Below are 16,413 nucleotides of genomic sequence, written 5' to 3'. Positions count from 1 at the left end.
ACTTTCTTTTATCACTATGCAATGAATTATGATTTCTTTCAATACAAAATCATGTGCTATATTACTGGATAGAGTATCACATCATCTTTTTCATAAAAGTAAATACAGTGGAACCTCGTTAAAGCGAGTACGGGCTATAGCGACACCCCCGCTATTACGAGAGATAGCCGATGCACCGTCAATTGACCCTATAATAAGCGTGTTAAAAAATTCGTTTTTACGAGACCCTTTCGGTGTTGGCTCTCGCCATAGCGAGGGTTCACCGCCGGAAGACTTTCATGAAGACTCCTTAACCTCTGTAATTGCTAGCGATCTGTTAGAAATGAAGTTAATGGAGTGCTCAGTCTCAAATTTATGTGGTAAACTGTCGTTCGATAAATATAATGATGACGAAACAATGCTTTGCATGATTTTTATTCAGTGCGGCTCTTATAAATTGTTTGAATAGTTGGTCGTTATTTGAGTAAGGAAATTTAGTGATGCCAATAAACATCGCCTTTCGTCTGGATTTATGCTTACGTTTATCGGATAGATGTTTATCTGTCGCCGCACCACTCCTGTTCCTGTATATCTGTTCGCAACAGGTATATTGGCTATTATTTGCTCCACCTCCGGCAAAGCGACAATTCGCTATAGCGAGTGTTTATTAGAGCACCGTGGGGTGTCGTTATATCGAGGTTTCACTGTACATAGCAGCCCTAAACATGTTTTCGTTTCTTTCCTCTACAAACGTGGCTTTTATTTACTTATTCTTCTTCAATCAATTTCCGGCAAATGGTTCTCTGCATTGGCTTTAAACTTTCTGAGAATGTTATTTGAATTTTCTAGATGACGAAGTACTGAACCTACCGTATAAGCGCGTGTAAGAGGCGCACCTTTTTTCCCAGATATTGCAGCCAAAAATGGGGGTGCGCCTCTTACACAAACTTCTTATCTTCCCCCCTCCCCTTCACCGGTCGCAAGTTCAAGGGGAACTGAGTGGCCTTGGTTTTCAGCGTGAGTCAGTCATCTGAAACCCTGGGTCAAAATCAAGCGGCAGGCAGGGGAGTTTCTCCCTTAGTGACGTATTTTTAAAATGCTCCTGTTTGAATTTCTTGCAAGCATCGCGCCGTCACGTCGGTACCCCAGAGGTGAACATTGAAAAGATCGCGCGGGGTGATTCACTCCGGAGCGCGCGCTAAATTTATTGCCACGAGTGGGCATCCCGAGGCATTTATACTGCAAATAGTAATATTGATGTCAAAACCAGCGGTTGAAAAAATTCGAACGAGTGTGCTCATTGTTGGACTTAATGGTGGATAGAAGAAATCGGAAATGCTTATAAGTGAAGAGATTGCCCCGATTGTTGTTCAATCTCTTGGGAAAGCTCATGCTATGTGCCTGTCGTGTTTTGCCTTAACTTTTCCCGCGGTTGCAATACTATTGCAATACTCCTGCGAGAGCTTTTAAACAAAATTGTTCGTGAGTAGGACAAGTAACGTAGAGCGATGGCGTATGCAAAGAGAGGATCGGAACTCTTTCTACTCCCTCTTATGCCGCCGCAGTTATCAAAATTTCCTCTTTCAAATAGTACTGAAAGAGGACATTTCGATAACTGTCAAAATTCCAGGCATACGTGTGCAACACCGCACGATAAGATAAAAAAAATGTTTTTTTTTCTTTATAGCTTCGATCCTCAAAATAGGGGTGCGCCTCTTACACGTGTGCGCCTCTTACACAAGCTTATACGGTAATTCATAGAGGTGCATGTAAAAAGCACTTTCATTTTAATTTTCTAGTACTTTCAATTACAGTTTATAGCATTTTGTCACATCTATATTTTTTGATTATTTTCATAATGCAATAGATTATATAATTATGCGATAGAGCAATAATGAATTATGGAATATGATACAGTAGAACTGTGTTAAAGCAAGTACAGGCCATTGTGAGACCCCCACCATTAGGAGAGATAGCCGAGGCACCATCAGTTGACCCTATGATTAGCATGTAAAAAAATTGTTTTTACAAGGCCCTTTTGGTGTTGGCACTGGCCATAATGAGAGTTTCCATCACTGGAAAACCTTCACCTAGAGTCCCTAATTTCAGTAATTGCTGGTGTTTTGTTAGAAATGAAGTTAACATGGAGTGCTCAGTCTAAAAATTCATGTAGTGAACTGTTGTTCGATAAGTGAATAGTTCATTTTGGTGAAATTATTTTGGCATTAACATTCACAAATGCTCAATCTTCTTTTGTTCCTCGGGCGGCAGAAAGCAGTCGGCAGCATGCCCACATGTCTGCGAGTTGCGTGAAAAGAGAGCATTTAAAGGTAGACACCATGGAAAAAATGCAAAAAAAAAAGAAAACGAAAATAATAGAGCAATACGAGAGTGACATAATTAATTTATCTTCCTATTTGCTCTTCGCAATTTAAAAAAAAAGCTCCCTAGGAATGCAGATCATGAAGAGTTAGAAGGAACTTTGTTCGGGTGGTTTTGCGCACTTCAATCTGCGAGAACTCCTGAGGAAGGGTAACTCCTGCTTATGGCTAAAGAGGACTATTTCAGTGATGAATTGAGAAATGTAAACTTTGAGAGTTCAGAAGTTTGTTGTTATACTAATTTAAAGCACAAAAGCGTTATTTCCCATCATAATTGCTGGTGATGCCTGCAGTGTAAACACATAGTCATGGAAGAAAGGATTCCGATCCTAGCGGAATATTTGAAGAAGTATTCCCCACGTGATATAACATAGATGAAATGTAACTCTTTTACAACCTACTCCCCGACAAAACTCTTGCAGTATGAGGTATTTCTTGCAATGATGCTTCTAGAGGCAGGTAATGCACCTTAGCGGTGGCATATGTGAAGAGCTGATGCTGCACTTTTAGTTTATTTAATTTAAAAAATTCTGCATTCCTTTCTCATGTTTCTCAGTCATTATTGGGAATCTTAAATCAATAAATTCATACTCATAAGTTTTGTTGACCTTTGGGTCAATTAGATGTGTATGCCTTTTCGTTTCCTTGTGGTATATTTTATCCATGTGTGTTATATTAGTCGCAGTTTCCTGCAGCCTGCTTTTGTTTTACTTAAGTGACATCAACATAATATCTGCGTTATATTTTTTGTGAAATAATATCAAGTAAATATCTTTTCTAATACACCAAAGGATGAAGTTCGCCATGAAAAAATATTTGACTAAGCTGGGATTGGAACCCGGATCTCCCGATTGGTGGTCAGGCGTGTTAACCAGTTCCACCACCTAAGCATTTTCTCGGAGCGAACTTCGGGACGGGTTTTACCATGGCTTGGTGGTGGAATTGGCTAACACACCTGACCAGCAATTCAGAGATACGCCTTTGAATCCCGGCTAAGTTTTTCATTGCAAACTTCATCCTTTGGTGTATTTAACTTTGCACCCGTGCGCGTGACTGCGTACAAATTCACTTGCTCTTCGCTTGCTTGTACATTTCTGCATTTTTTCTTATGTTACCAATTGTTATGCAAATCGTTTTTATTGCAGTGCCATAGTTACCCTCTGTGTATTATTTCAATGACGTTGCAGGCGTATCACTCAAAATGGACCTTTTCTTCGAAACATTGGCAATTTTAATCACATCACTATGCAAGCATAGGAGACTTTTTAGTTTAGATGATGAAGATATTACATTGGATGGTAGAAAAGGTCTTCCGAGGCAGAATCGTTCTACCACCGTTTTCGTCTGCTGAAACAAATGTATGTTATTTCACATAACTGCTGCGTTACATACAGGAACAATAAACATACACCATTGGAAGCATTTGAGGCATTAAATAACTGCATTACAGTTTTATCAGTAATTGTTTGAATTATCAGCTGAAAATACCAAAATAATAGAATGATCATGAAAATGCACTAATTAATTGCATAGAAAAATGACTTTGTAGGTTGTGCTTTGGTACACTGCTTGAGAAAGCAATGCTCCACATACAGTGAGTCCTCGTTCAACGTCATCCCGTTTAACGTCATTTCGCGATAACGTCACGAAAATTTTGAGATCGTCATTCGTTTATCGCACCTTCACTTCACAATAACGTCAAGTCTTTTAAATTTCGTGCGAGAAAAAATGCAAAGCGGCGGGCGTTGCAGGTTGTTCGTTTTGTGGGCGGTAGTACAGTCTGTCTAAACGAAGTGTAAAAGGATGTGTTTATTGTTAATTGCGATTATGGTTTAAGCAAATTTTCTGTAAAATTTATTCTTAGGTAGGTGCGCAAGGTTTTACTTGACATAATGGTTTTCAGGAACCTAAAAAGTGATTTCAAGGAATTTTTCCATGTAGAACTCGGAGTTTTTGTCTTCACTTTTTTCGCCGTGTTCACAATAATTTTGGTTCCTGTAACTGCGACGATGTTTCAGCGATGATGATGCTCAGGCGACGCTTGCCCGGGCGACCACCATGGGTGCGGTCCAATGAATGCTACTTTCGCTACCAGACGCTACTGACGGAAGTGGTCCGGAGCTCCGGTCCATAAGCGCTACGTTCCCTTCGAGAATTTCTTTTCGGATCGGTCAGGAGCGAAGTCAAAATGGCGGAAATGAATGAGGGCGGGCAAACTGGGATTATGAAATCGAAGGGATGGTTTTAAATGCGAATTGAGGCGATTATGGTCATTGAATATTAATGAATATGTTCGAATGTACTTTAAATGAATTTTATTTTCCAGTATCGAGGTTCCACAAAGTAAAGCAAGAAACTTTGAACCGTATTTCTCACACCTACCCTCGCCTACCCTTTGTAATTGAAACTCATTACCCTATCAAAGGAAAAAGTAGGTACCCTACCATTTACTCACTTGAAACATATTAACTTATTATGGCTAACAACTATTATAAAACATTAATCCATTCCATTTTCATCCTATTTCTCTTCAGATTTTAATTTATGGCATGAGTTGATTTGTCAATATGTGTTCTTACAATCCTTTCTTATAGTACATGTCCCTTTTAATAATTTTATGTTGCCTTTTGAATGTAAAGGTTGCTTCCAGAGACATTTGAGTTCATTTTGGGGGAGATACGAGAATGTCTACGGATATACAGTGCTTGCTATATATTTATTTAAATCACTATTAAATTTACATCTATTTACTATGAGAGCCTACTCCGTTACTTCGTAGTCACCTATACAGAAAGAAGGTGTCCACATTCAGCGTCCAACAGCAGCAACGTTAGTAAGCTCTCCATTGCCTCAGTGAATTCCCTTCGAATTTTCGCCAAAAAATGACTCGCTCCTCTGCGACCCAAGTTTTCAGGGGAGCGTCTGGAGCGAGGCGGGAAACGGGTGTGTGACGTTTTCCGTGATGTCACACCTTAACCTGTAGCGCTCCGTAGCGAATAACGGACCGCCTGGGAGCTCGTCTGCAGCACTACGAAGCATTGGTAGCGTTCAACGGACCGCACCCCATAGCGAGGCCGAAAAGCAAATAAGGGAAGATACAAAAATGGAGAAGGATTTACGTCACTGCTGCTATTGTCGTCGATGAAGACAGGAACTCGTATTTATGCCATAGTTTGCATTCCCATTGTAAAAAATGCCCCAGATATGATACGCTAAAATTTTTTCACTTTTTACATAGTTTCTTAGTGGATATTATGTTTCGATTAACGTCATTTCGTTTATCGTCACATTTTTCAGGAACGGTAAGTGACGTTAAAGGAGGACTCACTGTACAGTAAAACCTCTATGTAGTGAACCTCTTTACATCGTAAACCCCATACTTCGTACCAACCCTCTGGTCCCGTCAGATTTACATGTAAATTTATAGGCAAACCTCTCTATAGTGAACCTCTTTATATCGTAAAACCTCATATCAAAAACCTCAACGTATCATAGCAATGAGACACCCTGAGATGGCCTAACTACCTCCGCAATTCGTACCGAGACAACTAGAGACCATTAATGCAGCCGCGATAACGAACATGGAATGAAATTTTCAGCGATAAATGTTTCATGCTTATTCTTTTCTTTTACACCTTTACTATACGGTAATTTTCACGTTAATCATTAGTTAGGGCCATTTTTTTCCATATGAGAGCATACCTAACAGTAAATAAGAAAAAGGCAACCAACTATCCTAATCATTTTAAGTGACAGTAAATGAAGACGGAACGCATCGTTTTCTCTCGAATCATGGTAAAAATTGCTCGATAGCACTCGCTTTCTGTTAGTTATGGCTTTATTTTCCTGTAAGTGCTTACATACTATATTCAGTTAATAAAAGAGGTGACCAGCGCAGCCTATAATCCCTTGCTGGCGGAAATATTCCAACTAACTTCACTCCCATTCATGGAGACAGAATTATTCAACGGCATTGCTACTTCCGTTTCTAAAATGAAAATATTTCATGAATTTTCTGCGACTCGAAATAAATAAAATACAGTTTTGCAATTATTTTATTCCCATATTTCCCTGTATAGCACTTTCTTACTACCGCCTTGGTAATTTTTTCAATGCTTTCGTGAACGATCGTAGGTTACAATTTATTGCACTCAGCGACAGTCATATGTCTTGCGTGCGTATCATCGACGAGGGCAGGCAGAAAAAAGATATAGCAGTGACCTTAAGAATACCATCATTCACCCTGACATCTATTTTAAACAACCAAGGAAAAACAGAAGAAACAGTATATCTAGGCTGCACAAATAAAAAAAACTCGGGCAGTGAAATAAGAGGATGAAGGAATTATGTTAAGAAATATAAAACTTGGGTACTTCCCTCCAAACACTACTAGTAAATTACAACCCTTAGACCAGGGAATTATTTCTTTGGTCAAAAGGAATTATTGAAAACAGCTAGTGATTTATTTTTTATGGAGAGTGGATAGTGAAAATGACATTAAAAGTGCTCATGGAACATCCTTCAGACCATGCACAGGCTGTGCCTTTCGTGGAAGGAATTACCATCCTCAATTTTTGAGAAAGGCTTCATCTAGGCTGGGATTACGGGTGGTAGAAAACAGGAGGAAAGTGAGATATTTGAGAATGAACCTACAGAGTAGGATAAAATCAGCAAAATAGTTGACACAAATTCAACATTTGAAGACTTTGTAAATGTTGATAATGATTTAATCATATGTTCCCCACATGAGTTGGAAGACAGTAGTGAAGGAGATGTACATATATTGCAGGATACCAGAAGAGATCGATTTAGAGGAAGATGTTGATGATGAGGAATCAGTTACTGTTCCCACCAATAAAGAGGTTGAGGATTCATTGAATGTAATTGAAAGGTTATTATTAAGCATGGAGGAATGCGATCATAATATGATCGTATTCAATAGAAATGAAAACATTTCGAAAGAGTTTGAAAAAAAGTTTAAGCAAACCCAATAACTAATTTCTTTCCTAAAAAGTCCTCTTGAACAAGATACTTTTACCTTTGTGTAATCATTAAATTGTAAATACAGTAAAACTTCGATTTTACGCACTTCGATTTTACATCAAGTCTCGTTTTTACGCAGTGACACTCAAGTCCGGCCGGAAAGCATAGGGAATTCTAATGGTGAAACTTCGATTTTACATCTTTTCTTGATTTTACGCAGTTTTTCGATTTTGCGCAGCATAACCTCAGCCCCAAAGAGGCCGCTAATTTTGATTTTACGCAGTTGTCTTTCGACTTGTTTTGAAAATGCCGACTGGAGCAATATGAAGTTAGGTTATTTATTCGTCTAAATGAGTTGCAAAAATGAATACAAGAACGGTTGAAATGACGTCGCGCTGTTGAGCGTGAAACTAAAAACATCGCGAATCTAATTATTGCTTCCCCCTACGCCCTCTCAGTAATATTTCAGGCTCCTTTACGAACGCGAATATCGCTCTTAGTTAAAATTTGCCGTAGAAGGATATCGAAACCTAAAATATACGGCTATCGCCGTGTATGCGACAAATGATCGCCGTAGATATTAACATCATCACCTTTTGTTTATTATTCGACTTATTGATCGGCGCTGTTTATAACATATTTATTGTAATTACAGTAGACGGTCGTTAATCCGGAATTAAGAACTACGGAATATCTATCCCTAACGGAAGGTTTTCTAGAATTTTGCGAACGCTATGTTTTCCTTCGCCGCAGCGAAATATAACGGCGAAATGAGCCGTTAAAAATCCTCCCGTGCCACAATTTTGGCTTCCACGGTGATCCAAAAGAGATAGTATGGACGTAAGTCGATGGTGATTCAACACGATGGTAAAAGCAGCTTACGGTGTCTCATTCCGCGGGCTAACCCCACATCTGCGGGACTAATGGAGGCGAGGGAAAGTTGATTGCGCGGCGCGCTTATTAGAGCTGATTCAACTTGTATCTCATTGTCAGTGGGTTTAAATGAAACATGGTTGGAACTTGAATAGCTATTAGCTTACTCCGCTAGGTGGCAAGCGTTTATTTTTAACGGAACGGAAGTTAATGCCCACGGAGAATAACTCGCGTCGTCAATCGTCATTCAATCATTGAAGTCAAATTCAAGACGTGAGTGATAAGGCAGTCCCTTTAAACTCAGGAATGGCTTATTACCATTAAATCGAAGTACAAAAAGTGTCCGGTGTTGTTATCAGATATGGGGAGGCAAAATATTACGTGAGGATGAGTCACACGGCTTGTGAGTCGAAGGTCCCGGCGCTGAATTCGCGGAAGAATGCCGACAGAGAAGCTATACCCGGTAGATTCTATCTAATAATGCTAAAATATCACGGGAAAATGCTTTTTTAATGCGTAAAAATTATAAAGAAGGAAGATTGTTCCGGACTATTAATCATTTTTCTATTCATCACTGGCGGCATGACGTTAGTTGCGCGGTTATTTAAATAGCTCATTTTAAAAAGTGATCTAAACACCGGAAAAATCTGAATTTCCGAGTATCCCGGGTCCTATGTGCTCCGTATTATCTATGGTATGCTATTTGGAAGGAGGTAACTGACAGCTGGGGTCATTAGCGCCATGAAGTATGGGCTGGGGGGATAGGTACCCTATGTTGGCATTAGCCAGGTTGTAATGATAAGCTCAAAAGGGACCAGGACTTAACTTCCCATCTGATGGACAGAGTGGTGCACTGGAAGTGCCCTCCATATTAGACTCAAGTAGGGATAGGGCCATCTCTGAAAAGTCTCTGCTACTGCCAGGACTTGAAAACAGGCCCACAGGGTGTAAAGCCTTTGTGATGTATTAGCGAAATTTTGCACCCAGTTAATGGGGTTAATTTGGATGACTATCCTCAGGTATCTCATTTCTTCAATCTCCAATCTTTGTTTGTCTGCAGGTGGTTAAACAGATTTCCTGAAAACTGCTTTTAATGAGAATATTTTCAAAAATTAGCTTCTCTGCGAGCATTTAGTATCACCATTCCGACATTTCTCCTGGGTAACAGAAGTAATCTTAGTGCCAGAAATGCTAGCAATTCTACCATATTATTCAACCATTGGAAACATTGTTCAGGAATGCAACGTTGTTTCTCTTCAGGTAACACGTCATCTGTGGTGTTGCTTGTGAGTAAATAAGATTATTAGGTTTCATTTTCTTGCCTCCAAATGAGTTATTGAATCCAGGAAACATATATCTGATGTGATTGAAAATGATTTCATGCTTTTTTACCGTAAAGCCTCACATATGAGACTTTTTCTGAATCCGGTTCTGGCTTAAATCATAACTATACAAAAGTGTATTACTAAGGGTTCTAAAAATAATGAGCAAGAGGTATCCTGAAAACTATACTTCTCCTCAATACTAACTCTTGATTTTACACACTTTGATTTTACACAGTGCCCATATTTCGGTCCCTCCAACTGCGTAAAATCAAAGTTTTACTGTATATGTTCACTAATGCATGCATGTATGTTTAAATATATTAATATTATGGTTTATTAATAAAATGGTGCCCATCACTAAAACCCCACTATGGTGAACCTCCATACATCAAATTGCCCAAATTTTGGTCCCCTCCATTATTACGATGTAAAGAGGTTATACTGTAATTTTTATTCGGTACGGGGCTAATGAATTGTTTGACTAGTTGTTATTGAAGGAAGGAAATTTAGTGATGCAAAACACGTCGCCTTTTATCTGGATTTATGCTTACACTTATCGGATAGAAATTTCTCCATCGCCGCACCAATCCTATTCCTGAATAAGTTTTCACAATAGGCTATTATTTGCTCCACCTCCTGTAAAGTGACAATTAGCATTTAGTGAGTGTTTATTTGGGTACTGTGGGGTTTTGTTTTATGGAGGTTGCCCTGTATATAGTAAATAATTAATTATGAGATTAGTAGCCTGAGTATCATTTACACTAGTTGAACATCAACATAGAACAAGTTTCAACACTTTCTTCCTTCTGCCAGTTGTGTCTGTCAGTAACTACTAGATTGTACTGGCTGAAAAACCCCTCCGCAAATATGTTGCTAACTGTTGCCCAGTTTTTGTGGAGTGCAGCATTTCCAAACTCAGTTTTTTGTATTGGCATGAGCTGTCTACTGAGGCTCCGATCCGAGAACAACCCATTGTAAGCAGTGGAAGTACGACCTCACTGCGGGGCGTAGGCCGAGTCTTCGGACTAGCCCTAGCCGGTCGACTCCCAGTCTGTCGCTGCGGAAGGAATCTAATTGCGGGCTCCCTATATATTTGGGAGAGCAAGAAGATCCAGGCTTTTTCTTGGGATTCGCCCGTTGTGGCATGTTGTGCCCTCTCACCTCAAAGCCGCTCCTGGGCTGCCTCGCCGCCAGATTCGCCAAACTACGTAAGCTTGGGAGCCCTTTCTTTCCCACTTTCCAAATTATTCCCTTCACCCCTTCTCCTTTGTTCCGTGTGCCGTGGTCGACTTTTTGGCAGGGTTTGTGGGTTGCCTGAAGTTCTTTTTGTGACAGTAAATTGCATTTTTTTAAATGTATTACTGCCTGCTTACTGCCACCCACCTTCACCAATAGTTCAGTGGTAGCAGAGCGTGGTTCTGAGGTGGCAGTGTAGGATATCGTGGTAATCATGGCATTCAAGGTATCAGAGGTAACGAGCTGGATTAATGATCTGTCTAAAACGGAAGGGATTAGTGCTTGTGAACGGTTTGGGATTAGTAGTGACGGCGTACTAGATGATCTGAGGAAACGTTTGCGCGAGTATGTGCGGAGTTGGTCCGCAACTACTGAAATGGTGCCCGAAAATACAAATGTGAGTAGAGCTGACATGGGTCCTTCCAAATCAAGTGAAGATATCGGGTTTGACTTCGTAAGGCTAGAGCAAATTCTAACTGCGGCGAAACGCTGGGAACTGCGGTTCAAGGGGGAAGGCGAGGAAAATGCGAGAAGTTTCTTGGAAGTACTAGATAAGTTTGTCGAGCATTTTGAAGTCAGCGAGCTGATGCTAATGAAATTATTGCCCGAAGTACTGGTAGGCAAGGCCCGGACTTGGTTCTGGGATAACAAATTTTTTAACTATAGGGAATTCGCGCGAGAAGTTAAAGTTCGGTTTGGTCCCCCCAATTACGATGCACGATTAAGAAGGGACTTATATAACAGGTCGCATGGACCGGAGGAAACGTTAGGCGACTACCTTGTTTTAATTATCAAAATGAATAATAGACTAGAAAGTCCCGTACGTTCAGAGGAGCTATTGAAAATAGTTTGTGGGAATTTAAATCCATATTATTCTTGGCACTTATCCCCTAGGCCGGACTCCTTAGAGGAGTTAGAAAAATGGGGTCGAGAACTGGACGCCAGAAAGATAGTCGCGGAGTCATACCGTGTACCGCCCCAAGGTGATGAAATGGTTGATAGGGAGTTTGGTAACCCGAGTTTGGGGAGGAGGAGGTCTGATAGCTTAGCTGCATATTCGGCTAATCCTCGGGTGACGCCCCCTTGTCAGTACCGCGGTGGTTCATTCTGGTGCAATAAGAGACAACGAGAGCAAGAGCGTTTCGACCGTTCAGGGCCTTCATTGAGAAATAAAGATAGTTTGGGAAACGCGTAAGCCACGGGAGGAATAAGCTCCGTCCTCACCGTGGTAGACGTGTCACCTTTTTTGGTCGAATATCCGGAGTTGATACTGGAATGTCGCCCAAGGTAAACGCAAGGGTTAATGGGACAAAAACTATTGCGCTTCTTTATTCGGGTGCTATTTATTCTTGTGTTGACGAATCCTTTTTAGAGAAGGTAGTTTTTCTGCCTAGTAAAATACAGGAAAGAGAAATTTTATGCCGTGGAGTGGGATCGTCGCCGATCAAAATTTCCAAAACAGTTTTGCTGCGAATAAAAATTGATGGGTTAACCTGGGACCAGGAGTTACTGATTCTTCCGGGTTATCCGGTTTCAATTATTTTAGGGACGGACTTTATGGAGCACGCAGGTGTGACCTTGAATTTTGTTAGCAAGACTTATTCTTTTAAGGCACGTCCCGGAGTGATAGGTAATGTACTCCCTACCGAAAATGAAGAAGCAGATGTGGATTCCGCGATATCTTCTAAGTAATGATAAAAAAAAAGAGATAACAGAAATTATTGGCGAATATCGTGACGTAATCACAAAAAAATTGGGGTTTACTGACCGTTTGGAATATGACCTTCCGTTGTCTGATTGAACGCCAGTGCGTTCACCCCCCTTCCAATGCAATCCGATCAAAATGTCAGAGATGAAAATGATAGTTCAAGATTTATTGAAAAAGGGGGTGATAAAGGAATCTAATTCGGCATATGCAAGTCCGGCATTTTTAGTATCTGAAAAGGATAACTCTTCACGGATGGTAGTAGACTATCGTGCGCTCAACGCGAAGGTGGTTTTTGATGCTTTGCCGCTGCCCACCACCGAAAATGCGTTTCTTCATTTCGGTAAAGCAAAGTATTTCTCGGTGCTAGACTTGAACGCGGCTTACCACCAGATTCCTCTTACGTCAAGGAGTAGGCGAGCCACCGCTTTTATTACGCCATTTGGGCTGTATGAATACAATCGTCTGCCCTTCGGTATTTGCACCGGGGGACAAATACTGTCGCGACTGATTGATAAGATCTTTAGTGACATAAAATACGAATACATATTTAACTACTTGGATGATATTGTGATTTATAGCAGTAATTTTAGTGACCATTGTAAACACTTAAGGGAGGCATTACAGCGGTTGAGGCACGCCAAGATAACGGTTAATCCTGAAAAAATATCTCTAGCACGGAACGAAATTAAATTTTTGGGGCACGTAATCTCTGAGAAAGGAATACAGATTGACCCCGAGAGGGGTAGGGTCGTGTTTAACTTTCCTACACCTAAAGACCTCAGGGCAGCTAAGAGATTCTTAGGCATGTGTAGTTATTACGCTCGTTTAATACCCGGTTTCTCGGAAATATTAGCTCCCTTAAACGCTCTAAAGAAAAAAAATTGTCAGTTCGTATGGGGGCGTGCTCAACAGAATGCCTTTGATGAATTGCGGAAGAGAATAGCCTCACCCCCAGTGCTCCGTATCCCCGATGTCAGCGAGACGTTTGTCGTGCACACCGATGCCTCCGCCAACGCATTAGCGGCCGTGTTATCTCAACGAATTGTGGGGCATTTGGCGCCGGTTGCGTATGCCAGTAGGACACTCAGCGAAGCCGAAAGAAAATATGCAGCGTACGAGGCTGAATGCCTAGCGGTGGTATTTGGAGTCGAAAAATTCGACCAATATCTGCGTAATCGGGAGTTTGAACTATATACCGACAACGAGGCTCTGTCTTGGATGCGTCAGCATCCAAAGCAATTAGGAAAGGTTGGACGCTGGATGCTACACTTGGCGGGGTATAAGTTTAAGACTATGCATGTTAAGGGTAATGAAAATGTCGTTGCGGATTGTTTATCGCGTATGTTTGAAGAAGAAACTCAGGAAAAAAGTCCTGCCCTTTGTGTCCTTCAGACAGCCCCCTTGAGTTTTATCTCGATATTGGAGCACCAGCAACAAGATCCCTAATGCCAGAAAATTAAAGATAGGATTAACAAGGGGGAAAAGGTTAGAGATATGAAGGTTCGTGGAGGGATATTAGTTTTCAGAAACAAATGGGCGCGACGAAATAGAGTATGCATTCCTTCGGTTATAAGAGCCATGACGATGGCGTACTTTCATGACTCTGTTATTGGAGGACATATGGGGTATCATAAAACAAGGAATAAAATAACTCGTGAATTTTATTGGCCTAATATGAACAGAGAGATACTGAATTAGGTTCGGTCTTGTCCAGTTTGTCAGAAGGCGAAGCCGGTGCAAAATACTCGGGTAGGATACCATTCGGCAGAAGCGCCGGCTAAAATCTACGACCAAATTTTTATTGATTACATGGGACCACTAACGCGCACTCGAAGCGGGCACACGGCAATTTTGGGAGTCGTAGACGGTTTTTCTAAGTTCACCATGTTAATACCCGCAAGAAATATGACGGCGGTGAACACCATTAAGGTTTTGCTTAATAGGGTGTTTTCTATTCTGGGGTTCCCAAAAACAATAGTGTCAGATAACGCCGCCATATTTACAGGAGGCGCGATGAAAGACGTGTGTTTCAAGTGGGGTATCAAGCATGTAACGACATCGCCTCATTACCCGCAACCCTCTCATATGGAAAGATTCTTTCGAAATTTGAAGGCCGCCCTCACTATTTTTTTATAGAGATTCACACGACCGTTGGGATGAGAATCTTGGTGCACTTGCAATAGCGTTTAACTCCGCTGTTCATGAAAGCACGAAAATGACGCCAGCGAGCTTGTTTTTGGGTTGGGAACTGAACCATCCGCTCGCATTGCAGTGGGGTATGGATGACGATGTTATTCAAGAGAGTGGCGAGCCCGAAAACCGTTGGGAGGATGCCATAAAAAATTTAAGAGAGGCTAATAGAGCTGTTGCCGCCCGGTATAACCAGGGACGTCAGCCTCAACCATTCGTAGTTGGGCAATTGGTGTCCGGTAAAATGTACCCCCAAAGCTCTGCAGTAAATAAGAGGAGCGCTAAACTGTTGGCAAAATGGGAGGGTCCTTTAAAGATCCTTAGGTTTACCAGCCCAGTTACAGTGGAATTGTGTGATATAAATACGGAAGCAATTAAACGGCGGTGTCATGTATCGCAGATTAAACCATTCTTTGCAGGTCAGTGAGACCCTCCCTTCCCGTCCTCGGCACTCCGACCCATTTTCCTCCTTACCTTTTCCTCTTCTCTTAGGTTTGGCGGTGAGTGCGGTGAGGCGTACCCGGAGAGTGATCGAGGTGAGAGCAGGATCCTGGGTTTGGTCAGTCTGGGTATTTGCCCTATTGTTTTGGGTTTTTTTGCCTTTATTTTTTTTTCTCGTTCCTCTAGTCTCCTGACTGAGGTTGTTATAATGTTGTTTTTTGTGTACCTTGGTGAGCGCAAGATTTGACTATCGTGACTATGGACCGGCTTCAATGTTTATTTGGTTGCTTGTCACGACTTGGCTTCATTTTTTGTTCTATGCCAAAACTCAGTGTATCCTATTGCTGTTAATTAGTTGGCACCGTTAAAAAAAATCTTGTGAGTGACCTGTGAGGAAGAATTCACCAGGACTCTTTAAAAATTATAGCGATTGTAGCCTATAATAAGGTTTATACACTAAACATAGTGATTGCTTCTTTCGAGTTTACATCTGTGTGTGTGTTTTTTTTTCTTTATCTGTTTGTGAAATTGGACTCTACTAATTAAGATATTTTTCATGTATTGGTGTACCTTATCTCCTATCGGCTATTAAGATAGATAGCTTGCCTTGTACGAATGCAACGGTCTTGGTTTTGTTTCATGTTTGTCATTTTCATACAGATAACTGTTGTGTAAAGATGAATTTTTTTATTATTATGAATTTGCTTGTCTAATTTCTGTGTTGATGGAACATCTGCCTATTTTGGTAAAACTACGGTCACACAACCTCTATACCCCCTCCTGTCCCTTCCCTATCCCCGAGCTCAAAACAGACTTGGCGGAGGACTTTTTCGGGTGTGCAGCGGGGGAGGATGAGCTGTCTACTGAGGCTCCGATCCGAGAACAACCCATTGTAAGCAGTGGAAGTACGACCTCACTGCGGGGCGTAGGCCGAGTTTTCAGACTAGCCCTAGCCGGTGGACTCCCAGTCCGTCGCTGCGGAAGGAATCTAATTGCGGGCTCCCTATATATTTGGGAGAGCAAGAAGATCCAGGCTTTTTCTTGGGATTCGCCCGTTGTGGCATGTTGTGCCCTCTCACCTCAAAGCCGCTCCGGGGCTGCCTCGCCGCCAGATTCGCCAAACTACGTAAGCTTGGGAGCCCTTTCTTTCCCACTTTCCAAATTATTCCCTTCACCCCTTCTCCTTTGTTCCGTGTGCCGTGGTCGACTTTTTGGCAGGGTTTGTGGGTTGCCTGAAGTTCTTTTTGTGACAGTAAATTGCATTTTTTTAAATGTATTACTGCCTGCTTACTGCCAC

The 16,413-nt window shown here is 41.3% G+C and overlaps 1 protein-coding gene across 2 annotated transcripts in view; it reads left to right on the top strand.

Annotated features, from left to right (window-relative positions):
- Positions 1–16,413, top strand: part of LOC124171933 (rab11 family-interacting protein 5) — a 163,559-nt gene that overhangs the window by 143,307 nt on the left and 3,839 nt on the right. Inside the window, exon 1 of one of the 2 annotated variants that reach the window (XR_006868018.1) lies at positions 9,872–15,211. The exons of the other annotated variant lie outside the window; for it this stretch is intronic. The gene's annotated coding sequence lies outside the window, so the exon portion shown is untranslated. Of the gene's footprint in view, positions 1–9,871; positions 15,212–16,413 lie in introns of those variants that run through there. 2 annotated transcript variants of the gene reach the window in all.

This window comes from Ischnura elegans, chromosome X, assembly GCF_921293095.1.
Source record: "Ischnura elegans chromosome X, ioIscEleg1.1, whole genome shotgun sequence".
In the NCBI taxonomy this organism is placed as follows: domain Eukaryota; kingdom Metazoa; phylum Arthropoda; class Insecta; order Odonata; family Coenagrionidae; genus Ischnura; species Ischnura elegans.
Note: the sequence above shows the minus strand (reverse complement) of the source record. Positions and strands in the feature narration are given on the sequence as shown.